Here is a 12,932-nt window from a genome sequence, read left to right as displayed (position 1 = left end):
TATCACTTATAATAACTTGAGTTGCAAGACTTTATAATATACAACTCATAAGGGCTTGTTCATTCTTAAGTTTAACCCGGTGTTTATATCTTTTTCCATATTACACACTTTCAATATTTACTTGGATTAGAAATTAAGTTTCAAGGTTTTACACAATCCTCAATGTTCATGCTCTAATATGCAAATTTGCAATGCCAATATAATTGATTGGACAAACATCCCAGCTAACAGGGAACATTCTCAGAACATTCTTTGGCTAATGTTCTAGCAAGTATCTCACAAAGTTATGAACAAACGTTCTTCAGTAATCTTAATAGAACGTTTGTGCTGGTCCTTTACCTGGTCTTTAATAACTTTCTCAAAATGTTTCACATTCTATTGTATTTATTATGGTACATGTTGACTAACTTATTGTAGAATTTATAATAGATTATCAGTTAAGGGGATACATTTTTCTTGGCAACACTGTGTGCAGTTGAGTTCTGTTGATTTGACAACGTCGCTCTGTTGCTCTGATTGGTTGTAGGTCTATCCAATTGAGGTCTTTCCTGGTTCGATTGAAACACGCCCCATAATCACAGCCCAACGGAGCTGTATTAGACTCATATTCTGACTAGAATTGAGTATGACGACGTCAGGCTAGTCGAAAGTAACATTCCCATAATGTTTGTAAAGTGATAAAATAGAACAATCCCTTAATATTTCTATACCATTTTCATAACATAATGGGAACGCTTGCAAAACTTTATAAAATAATTTTGTAAGCTGGGATAGCATGTGACCTGCTATCTTTTGCTATTTGTATACTTTTGTATAAACAGATTGCGTGTATGGCCCCTTTAAGACTTGTTGCCCTTTTAAAATGACACTGCAAAGTACTGTGTGAAGAAGAAATGCGAGCCGATACAAAATGTGCAAAAGTGCATCCTATAAAACCACAAACATATTAGCAGATAGAGCAACCATTGACTACCATAGTAGGGAAAAAAATACTATGGTAGTCTGTGGTTGCTCTATCTGCTCGGTTACAAATATTCTTCAAAATATCTTCTTTTGTGTTCAGCAGAATAAAGAAACTCATAAAGGTTTGGAACAACTTGAGGGTGAGTAAATGATGACAATGTTCATTTTTGGGTGATATCCTTTTAAGACTACATCTTTTAAAGCAGAGTGCTCTGGCTATCATTTCAGTAATGTTTTATATCCTGGTAATGCATACATTCATTGCATTTGTCTGATTCAAAGAAAAAGCAAAAAGAGTATTATTTCATTCTGGGCACCAAAGGGTCAGCCGCCCCCTAAAAAGGTTGCCAGATCAGAGGAGACAGTGGAAGAGGTGATGACAGAGATGGTGGAGGAGACAGTAGTGGAGACAGTGGATGAGTCAGTGGACAAGACAGTGAAGAAGAAAGCATTAAGTGGAGCAGCCACCTAGGTGTACTTTTAAAAGTGAGTGGTTAACCAAATGCCCATTCATCACCATAGGCACCACCAGCTCCTTCTACTGCAGACGGGAAAACTCATGTGCCCATCAAGGTGTGACAGATTTGAACAGGTATATAACAATAAAGGGCATCTGGCCAAATAACAGGCACTTCAGTCAACAAGCAGCATAACTTCTATTTGTGCTGGTCATTTATGAACAATAGGTAAAATTCAAGCATAAACTTGAGAGAATTGGGTGGGGCAGAGGGGCTGCTGCTGCAAATATTTGTGTGGTTCCACCCCTAACAGAAACAATATCACTCCAAACATTTGATAAAAATGGAAAAGTCCTGAAAAGGTATGTTTTTTTTCCTCTCTCCCCCCTGCAATCACTCACCGTTATATATTTGTTTAAGTCGTTTTAATATGCGCGTTGGTCAGTTAAGTTGGTAATCATTGTTGCTCAGTTGACCTAGCCTGACTGGCTTTACATTTTCACGAAATGTAAGTTACGTTAACGCTAGCCTATATGTACTGTGAAGTTTGCTATCCAATCGTCTCATAATTAAAGATACTCTCATATTAAACAATGTATTCCTTATATTCTCTTCTGCTTTACCTTCTAGAAAAATGGCAGAACAGGGTGGGTCTTCACAGGTCAGTATCATATCAAGTGACTTATGCACCCATTGTAAGACTACCATGTGTACAATGTGTTGTTTTTTTTGTGTGTGTTTTTTTTATTTGTTTTTGGTGGATGATAACATTTATAGGAATACACAGCTTACATACATAAGCCCAAGCCCTTATGGGGCCCTAAGCAGAATTTTTTTTGGGGGGGCTCCTTGGTGCCACCAATACGACTGACTATTGTCAATTCTTGATCATTCGCACACCCAGTATCAATGTTAGTAGTTGTAGCTGTGTTGCTTACATCATGTCTGGCTGTCATGTTTTTACCCTTGTACGTTTTTTTTAAAACTCTAACAGTAGCAAACCCACAAGAGTGGTCAGGTGTTAATATTCAAAGCCTTACAGTACTACAGTTCAGACTGGGATATGTCCTTTTTTTTAAAGTTGCCTCTTATGCTGAATATGATAATTTCCCCCCAGGATTCTTTGATGAATAGAAGGTTCAAAAGAACAGCATTTCTCTGAAATAGAAAGCTTTCAAAAAAATCCTAAAAACATTGTACACAACTGTTTTCAACACTGATAATCATAAATGTTTGTTGAGCATCAAATCATCATATTAGAATGATTTCTGAAGGATCATGTGACACTGAAGACTGGGGTAATGATGCTGAAAATTCAGCTTTGATCACAGGAATAAATTACACTTTACTATATATTCACATAGAAAACAGCTGTTTATAATAATAACATTATAATAATATTTCCCAATATTACTGTTTTTTACTGTATTTTTGATCAAATAAATGCAGCCTTGGTGAGCAGAAGAGACTTTTTTCAACAACAAAAAAAAAGTTGATTTCTTTCAAACATTAAACAGAGCTTTTATTTTGGCGGAAATTAAATTTTATTTTTGTTCCACTAAACCATAGCGTATTCTCAAATCGGTCCATTCATAAAAAGGTTACTGGGCAACTGACCAGGGGTGCGTTTCCCGTACAACGATGCAACTCGCTGGTTTAACTACCATAGTACGATGCATCTTTAAAGAAATCAACTAGCTAGTCACTACTGTTTCCCGAAACCATGGTACCTGTGTCGCAAAACCATGGTTTGAACCACATTGGTTGGAGCTGTCGTTATGACGTTCTTCTTCTTCTTCTTCGATCTAATGGCGGACTGGTGCTATGAGCACATATCGCCACCTGCTGTAAATTTGGTTCTTTTCTCTTTTCGACTGCGCTTTCTTAGTGACGATGTGGAGTAATTACGTTAACAACTCAACATTCATTCTTTGCACACTAAATTATAAACATATAAACGCAATGTTGTCTTCTCTGATCCCGAAAATCTATAACTATTAATTTCACAATTTCATATTTATTAATTACTTATTGAATATTGATAGATCAGCACAATTAAAATGAAAATAAATGATGGGTTTTACTGTTGATCAATGATCACTGTGATTGTTATACTATTGTGTACACCTGTTGCATATTTTGCTTAAGATCATTAGCCTACCTATTTAAGTCCCCTTTTCATACAGCTATGTGTTCATATGACCTATGAAAATGACAGGAAAACCACAATTTTCAAAAAATGAAGTTACAGTTCTTTTGGAGGAGGTGGAGAATAAAAAAAACAGCTATTTTCAAAGCTGAAAAATTGTGTAACAAATGCTGATAAAAAAAAAAAATTCCTGGGCAGAAATCACCCAAAAAATAAATACTTCTGCCTATTCCTTTTCAGACTTTATGTTGATTTATGTCATCATTTGTTAAATGTTTAAATGTCAGAATAAAACAAATCTGAATCTGCCTACGTTTCCTTAGCGCTAAGCACTGCATGTGTTGCGTATATGTGTAATGCTACAGTACATATACAATTTAATATTTATGGGTAAACCCCTTTTTGTAAAATATTGTTATATGACAATTTGTCTTTGGGAATTTAACAAAGTTACTCACTTGCACACTCGTTGCTTCGCACAAACGAAACCAAGACTGCGTCCCAACCAGCATAAATAATCCTTTCGGAGGGCACTTCGAAGGGAGAATAATTGCTATCGTCACGCTATTATATCGTTTCAAATAATTTGTAATGAAGAAAGCAAATTGTGTAAAACCTAGGCACCTCGACTTTAAGTCATCCAAATTACTTAAAGTAGATGGTAAAACCTTCGAAAGAAATAGGCTATAGGGACGATAGCTCTGAATAGAACACATCCCAGCTGCTGCAAAATCAATGACGTCGATACGACAAACTAACAAGGAACTATACTTCTAACCACAGGTCAAGAGCTGTCGTTCCAACCACACAAGTTTGCGATGCAGTTTGCGAACGTTCGTTGGAACGATGGTTTCGGGAAACACCAAATCGTTGAACTATGCTGATAACGACGGAACTTGCGACCATAGTTGGCCAACGATGCTTTCGGGAAACGCACCCCAGTACGTTTTAGTACCGATTTTTCTTGCACTTTGGACTTTGAACCCTGGCTAACAAACGAATAGTGTCCGGCCGATGGCGCCGCGAGCTCGTGCAGTGCTGTCAGAATCATTCTGTGTAAATATTAGATAACTTAACATTTTGCCGTTTTTTTAGTAATTGTTTAAGGCCATTTTGTGATTTCAATCATCATAAAATAACATGCAGCAAAAAGTAATTTCATGTGCTCTTGGGGGCTCCCTGGTTGCAGCCGCTTAGTTCGCTTATGCCTTGGGCCGAGAAATCGTGTCCTCCTGTGAAATAGCATAGACAGTAAAAGAAATGGACACAGCGACCCCATAAGCTTCGACAGGGAACAGTGAAGTCAATTAGAAGCACTCACTTCCTGATGGCTGAGTGTACTGCGCAGCCTCAGACTGAGCTTGACGACGTAGATGTGACGTGGGCAACCAGTCTGACAGTTGTAAGTCCTCTAGTAGTTGTGCAAAGTGAAATCTGAATCATGTTGTTGAAATATTTTGTCCCGTTGCTTTTGGCTGTCTATGGGCTTCTCCCCATTCTTCTCTCTTGACTTTATCGGACTTTATGCCTCCACGCCCCCCCGATTGCCTCATAGACAGTAAAAGATTGCCTGCGAGCTTCTCCTCCTGTCTATACGGTAATTTCTCTACTATGCGACAGAGTCGCGTGGTTATGACGCAATCGTTTGCCTATTTTTACAAAAACGGCTTCTACTGGGCGATAGTGTAAGGTACAAGGTAATGGAGCCTTTTATACATTGTCGTGTTTCTTTAGAAAGAAACAATGGTCAAATGGAGTCTTTAAACGCCTCAGATGTAAAGTTATTCGTTGTCAAAGTGACACCAAAATGAATGGAAGTCAATGGGATGCTAACAGCAGGTGATGGCTTGGTTAGCATTGGCTACCCCTATGGAGGGTACGCTTTCCGGGTGCTGGATTACCCCCTTGTGAAATAGTGTCCGCTTAGGACCCAAAGTGATAATGCCTGATAAAAATGGGAGCAATAACATGCCTAACATATTGTAAATTATTTCAAATGATAAACTAAGTAATAATATCAATACAAAATCATAACATAGTAATGTACCTATACACTCACCTAAAGGAATATTAGGAACACCATACTAATACGGTGTTCGACCCCCTTTCGCCTTCAGAACTGCCTTAATTCTACGTGGCATTGATTCAACAAGGTGCTGAAAGCATTCTTTTGAAAATGTTGGCCCATATTGATAGGATAGCATCTTGCAGTTGATGGAGATTTGTGGGATGCACATCCAGGGCACGAAGCTCCCGTTCCACCACATCCCAAAGATGCTCTATTGGGTTGAGATCTGGTGACTTTGGGGGCCATTTTATTACAGTGAACTCATTGTCATGTTCAAGAAACCAATTTGAAATGATTCAAGCTTTGTGACATGGTGCATTATTCAGCTGGAAGTAGCCATCAGAGGATGGGTACATGGCTGGTCATAAAGGGATGGACACGGTCAGAAACAATGCTCAGGTAGGCCTTGGCATTTAAACAATGCCCAATTGGCACTAAGGGGCCTAAAGTGTGCCAAGAAAACATCCCCAAAACCATTACACCACCACCACCAGCCTGCACAGTGGTAACAAGGCATGATGGATCCATGTTCTCATTCTGTTTATGCCAAATTCTGACTCTACCATCTGAATGTCTCAACAGAAATCGAGACTCATCAGACCAGGCAACATTTTTCCAGTCTTCAACTGTCCAATTTTGGTGAGCTTGTGCAAATTGTAGCCTTTTTTTCCTATTTGTAGTGGAGATGAGTGGTACCCGGTGGGGTCTTCTGCTGTTGTAGCCCATCCGCCTCAAGGTTGTGCGTGTTGTGGCTTCACGAATGCTTTGCTGCATATACCTCGGTTGTAACAAGTGGTTATTTCAGTCAAAGTTGCTCTTCTATCAGCTTGAATCAGTCGGCCCATTCTCCTCTGACCTCTAGTATCAACAAGGCATTTTCGCCCACAGGACTGCCGCATACTGGATGTTTTTCCCTTTTCACACCATTCTTTGTAAACCCAAGAAATGGTTGTGCGTGAAAATCCCAGTAACTGAGCAGATTGTGAAATAACCCAATTTGTGAAACCAACAACCATGCCACGCTCAAAATTGCTTAAAGGTCCCATGGCATGAAATTTTCATTTTATGAGGTTTTTCAACATTAATATGAGTTCCCCTAGCCTGAATATTGTCCCCAAGTGGATAGAAATGTTGATCGGTGTAAACCCGAGTTCTGGCTGTCTCTCTCTGCCTTTGAGAAAATGACAGGCCAGACGAGCCAATCCTGAAGTCTCCTCGTTTGACGTCCAAGCAGGAACGGTTAACTCCCTTTCCCCCGCCCAGAGAATCTAGCACGCCCATGCAAGCGCTTGAGAGATCATGGGTTGTGAACGAGTGAATGCTGGCAGTTTCTCAGTGTTTGGATGTACAAATGAAAACAGAAGTCTTTTTTCAGTTCCTTCTGATCTGTGATCAGTGATTTCTTATGTGTAGCTAATTATTTATTATTCGTGCACACGCTGCGCCTTTTCTCTCTCCCGACAGAACGGTGTTTTCGTGTTTTCTATCTTGTGAGTCAGTGTTTTTGTACGTCCTCGTCGCGTCTATCGGTTCTACAATGTGCATACAGTCGTTACATCTTTAGAGATAAACCTTACACACGCCGAGGCTCGGGCTGCACTGATCGGTCGGCCTCCAACATCCCCAACCCCCAGTACTGCATCTGGCCCACAGCGGAGGCACCAAACGCGGCGCGAGATTAAGCAGAAGGGGGTAAGCGTGATGGTATCTGGGCTAGGCTAGCCAGCTATTCCCACAATAAACTGGATTACATTCGATTACTGCTGTTGTGTCTTTGTTTGCGCTATGTACTCAATGCGCGTCACTGACGCTTTCCATATGATAGGAACATCTAAAAATAATGGTATTATCAACACTTACTCATAACTCGTTCATCTCGACAGCTGTAATGGTACTTTGCATGTGTTACAAAGTTGGTAATAATGATGAAGACGGACTCGGCGTGACTGGGACTCGTGTTTATTCAGAACTCTCAAATACAAACACAATAAACTCGCGCTGACTGACAGCGCTCTCATAACTCAGTAGTTACTATAAATAACTTTGTTAGCAATCGCTGAGCTCAGTCTCTGGTAACATTAGTGATGTCCGGTTCGCGAACGATCTTTCTTTTGAACCGGTTCTTTTTAGTGATCCGAATCAGTTCACCAAATCGGACTGAATCGTTCTAAACGGTTCGCGTCTCCAGTCAGCGCTGATCCATAATTTACTAAAGTTACTAACTTTCTGACATGAGTGACAGCCCCTCCGACTAGAAAAAGACTAATAACCTGAAGTATATGCTGTAACTAAAACAGTTCACTGAACTGAGACTGACAGAACCGATGTGAAGTGAACTCAGGTCCATCCGTCTCTCTGGCAGCAGCTCGTGCCTGCACGTGCCTCGTAGACCTCGTTAAACCACGCCCCCTCCGCTCATATCAAATGCAAAGATGTCAGCCAATCACAACAGTGGGCGTTTTTACTGAAGTCTCACAGCAGACACGCCTCTTGTAACAGGGCCTTCAGCCACAGGGCAAACAGCAGTATAGAAAAAATGCCTTCTATTTCTAAATTAAGATATTTTATGATGTAAAAATCATACTAACAATATAAGTACACCTCAGGAAACATTAAAAAATAATAGAAAAATGCCATGCCATGGGACCTTTAAATCACCTTTCTTTTCCATTCTGACCTTCAGTTTGGAGTCAGGAGACCAGGACCACACCCCTAAATGCATTGAAGCAACTGCCATGTGATTGGTTGATTAAATAATCGCATTAATGAGAAATTGACAGGTGTTCCTAATAATCCTTTAGGTGAGTGTATATGTAGGCTATATAATAAAGGATAAAAAAACACTAATATACAGAACAGGTGCACAAAATAAATACAACAGGATCTTTTTTTCATTGTATAAACATTAAAGCGGGGCTTTTAAAATGTAGGGTACGTGCAACCGTGGTTTATAAACAAAGCTAATCGGGTAGCTGTATGCTATGCTAGAATGCACGCTAACTAAAAAAACAATATGAACGAGATATGCTTGATTTCACAACTTATAGCTTCAGTTATATACTAGTATATGAAACATATGCTTTGCAAGATGTTAAAGACTATTTCAAAACGGGATTTTGTAAGAATTGTAATCAGGCTCTCTGAACAGATTACCCATTAAAAGTTCTTTCAGCCAATAGAATCGCACTGGGGTCCTAAGCGGACATAATTTCCAAGGGGGTAATCCAGCACCCGGAAAGCGTACCTTCCATAGGGGCAGCCATTGCTAATCAAGCCATCACCTTCTGTTAGCATTCCATTGACTTTCATTTTGACGTCACTTTGACAGCGAATAACTTTGCATCTGAGGCGTTTAAAGACTCCATTTGTCCATTGTTTATTTCTAAAGAAACACGACAATGTATAAAAGGCTCCATTACCTTGAATCTTACACTATCGCCCAGTAGAAGCCATTTTGTAAAATTGCGTCATAACCACGCGACTCCCTGACGCATAGTAGAGAAATTACCGTATAGACAGGAGGAGAAGCTCGCAGGCAATCTTTTACTGTCCATGAAGCAATCGGGGGGGCGTGGAGGCATAAAGTCAAGGGAGAAGTATGGGGAGAAGCCCATAGAGAGCCAAAAGCAACAGGACAAAATATTTCAACAAAGTGATTCAGATTTCACTTTGCACAACTAATAGAGGACTTACAACTATCAGACTGGTTGCTCACGTCACATCTACGGCCCTGTCCCAAATGGGACCCTTAACCCTCACGGTCTTCCTCTGAGTCCGCACTTTCACGACGTAATGCCGCTTTGACTGCCGGGAAGAAGTCCGCTGCGTAACTCGCACCAGTGCGGGCTCGGCAGAAGTGCGCATCGAAGGCGCATATCGACCTTAAAGGGGGTGCTCGCGAGCACCCTTCTGAGACCTAAAATGACAAATGGGACACCCGACGGTCTCGTGAACTAAATGTACATGCGCATGCAGCGGCCATTGTAAGTCCACAAGACCGAAAGTGCACATGAAGTGTGCATTTGGGACAGGGCCACAGTCGTCAAGCTCAGTCTGAGGCTGCACAGTACGCTCAGCCATCAGGAAGTGAGTGCTTCTAATTGACTTCACTTTTCCCTGTCGGGCCTAATGGGGTCGCTGTGTCCATTTCTTTTACTGTCTATGACTATTTCACAGTAGGACACTATTTCTTATGACACCAGCTCTTGGAATACAATAGTAAAGTAAAGGGATATTATTCGCCCAGTAGGCCTAATTGGAAGCTGCAGGGAGTTACAGAGCAGGTTAATTAACATAAAAAGCCTATATGGTATTCCTATAAATGTTATTATCCACCAAAAAAAAAAAAAAAAAGTACACATAGTCGTACAATGGGTGCATAAGTCACTTGATATGATACTGACCTGTGAAGACCCACCCTGTTCTGTAATTTTTCTAGAAGGTAAAGCAGAAGAGAATATAAGGAATACACTGTTTAATATGAGAGTATCTTTAATTATGAGACGATTGGATAGCAAACTTCACAGTACATATAGGCTAGCGTTAGCGTAACTTACATTTCATGAAAATGTCAAGCCTAGGTCAGGCTAGGTCAACTAAGCAACAATGATTACCTCCTTAGCTGACCAGCGCATATATTAAAACGACTTAAACAAATATATAACGGTGAGTGATTGCAGGGGGGAGAGAGGAAAAAAAAACATACCTTTATTGCTACTTGACATCGCCTGCTCGGGATATGGTTGCTCTTTTTTTTCTTTTCTTTTTTCTCGGTCACGCTCCAGCGGCTCAAACGAGCCCTTCTGATTGGCTGAAATTCTCTGCTCTCTGAACAGGGCCTGCCGCTGCCTCACAGATGCACAAATCACTTTTGCTCCACATTTCATGTAGTATATGGTGCAAAAGTGAGAGCGCATGGAACTTGTCATTTGAAGGCTCGTAGCAGCAGATTCAAGAAGTTTTAGTGACTTGGACTTGTGATTGTGTTAGAAAAATATCCAAGAAAAGTAATGCATTTGTGACCAAATATTCTACAAGTGTGCAACTCTCATTGCATGGATTCACATATTAATTTGCGGATGTGCAAAATGTGTCTGTGTATTTACATTTTTGATACGGGTGTGTGAATGCATTTTGCACCATATTCACTGCAGCAACTGTAGCTAAAATGTGAGTGTATGAGTTTCTTCATGTGTGATTCGTAGAATAGGATTTGTGTGATTTCTCTGTGACTTCAAATTTATTGATACACATGTGTGGATATGCTCTACGGCTACAAATTCCACTCTTACACGTGTTCAGTTGTTTTGCACCAAAAATACCTTCATAGTATATGCTGATGACACACATCTTCTTACCAGGGAAGTCTTCAGGATGTTTCCAAACTTTTCCCTCATAAACAAAGGTAGACATCTGAGAGTTTCGTTTGAAAAGGCCTTTCGTTGAGCAAGCACATTGGAGTGTCTGTGTCTGAAAGACAGAAAAACAAATATGGAACAAGTTATATGCATGTTATATCCAAAGAGAAGCATGGGACTTAGCTTGACAGAGAGATGACACCCTTCAACCTTTAACCAAAGATATATGATGCTAAATAATTACCTGATGTTCAAGTTGGTCTAGTAGGATCTTCTTCTCATCTCCATACTCTGTACAACTAGATGTGTATTCATCCAACAAAAGGAAAAAGGTGCTCTCCTGTAATACTCAGCACAGACCCTAAATAAACACAGTTAAAACAGTTAGAATTAAGTGTACACACGTTAATTTAGATTTAAAAATAATAAACTCACCTAAGCTTTCAAAAACAAAGGTCACTTTTTTTGCACATCAACCAGATTCTTGTCAGTGCATCACTGATGTTTTTTTAGTCTAAAAAGGACAAATACAACAGAACAAAGATACATTTAAAAAAAAAGTTACAGTATGTTAATTTAACATGTAGTAAAATACTACAGAAATGGAATAATCAAATGTGAAAACAAATCAATGCATAGTCAATGCAATAAACACGAAAGGTTAGCAATCACATGCTGTCTTTAACATTTTTAACATCATGCAAGTCTCATTCAAGTATGTTTCCTCACTCTTATCTGTGTCAATAACGTTAAAGCTGTAACTTTTGCCGCTCCGTTAATAAAAACAAAACTGTCTGCATGCGCCTTGCGGAAGAATGTCTCGGTTACGTATGTAACCCTCGTTCCCTGAAGGAGGGAACGGAGACGCCACGTCGGAGTACCGACGAATAGGAATCTCGCTCGCGAGAGCCAATCTACTTCGAGTGTAACTAAACGAGCCAATGCACATTGGCATGCAATGATTGCACCAGGTGCTCATGCCACGCCGTGCGGGTATAAATGAGACACAGGTGATTGCATCAAATCAGCCTTTTGCTGAGGAGCCGAGTAGGTAGACAGGCACCCCAGCAGGGTACAGAGTACATGGCGACGGGACGTGGCGTCTCCGTTCCCTCCTTCAGGGAACGAGGGTTACATACGTAACCGAGACATTCCCATTCAGTCGGTCACTCTCGTCGCCACGTCGGAGTACCGACGAATAGAATCCCTACCAAAGCGCCATGGCCTCTGCCCCCTTCCAGTGCCCTGTGTGAGCCACCTGAGCTCTCTTACCTGATGAGACGGGGCTCACACCGGGAAGTCCATCACTGCCGTTCCGCAAGACCCGCTCAGTGATTTATTGGATAACACTGGGAAGCGTGCCCTAGTGAAGGGGACGCTGCGGAGCCCACATCGTACCCCGAAGGAGTTATGTGGAGTACAATGCTGAGCCGTAGCCCGCAACGGAGAGAGGGGGCTCAGTCCCATTGACGGGAAGGCTCTCCCAAGGGAAAGACACGGGCTTCCCGTAGGAGCGACCGTGGAAAGATATATGGGATCCGCGTAGGGTCACTCATATAACCCGAGCCCAATACCGGTTCTCAAGGATTCAGCGGCAAGGGGCCTGATGCCAGACGTTCCGCCACGTCCGGCACCGAGGGCGGTGGAGGACTCACAGAGTTTGCTTCTGGAGAATATAAGCGCCGTAGCGCAGCAAGCCGACAAGAGACGGGGCCTCTCAGTGCTTCTACCCGTTTGAGGTGAGAACACAGGAGGAGACCGGCTCTACACGTAGGCTATAGAATCTAGCGAACGTGTTGGGTGTCTGAGGTTCTGAAGCTTTGAGTTCTATCCACGTAAACCCGGAGAGCGCGGACGGGACAGAGCAAAGCTAGGGCTGGGTCTGCCTCCTCCGGGGGCAGCACTTGCAGGTTCACCACCTGGTCCCTGAAGGGAGT

Source organism: Gobio gobio (assembly GCF_949357685.1).
Source record: "Gobio gobio genome assembly, chromosome: 21".
Lineage (NCBI taxonomy): Eukaryota > Metazoa > Chordata > Actinopteri > Cypriniformes > Gobionidae > Gobio > Gobio gobio.
Note: the sequence above shows the minus strand (reverse complement) of the source record.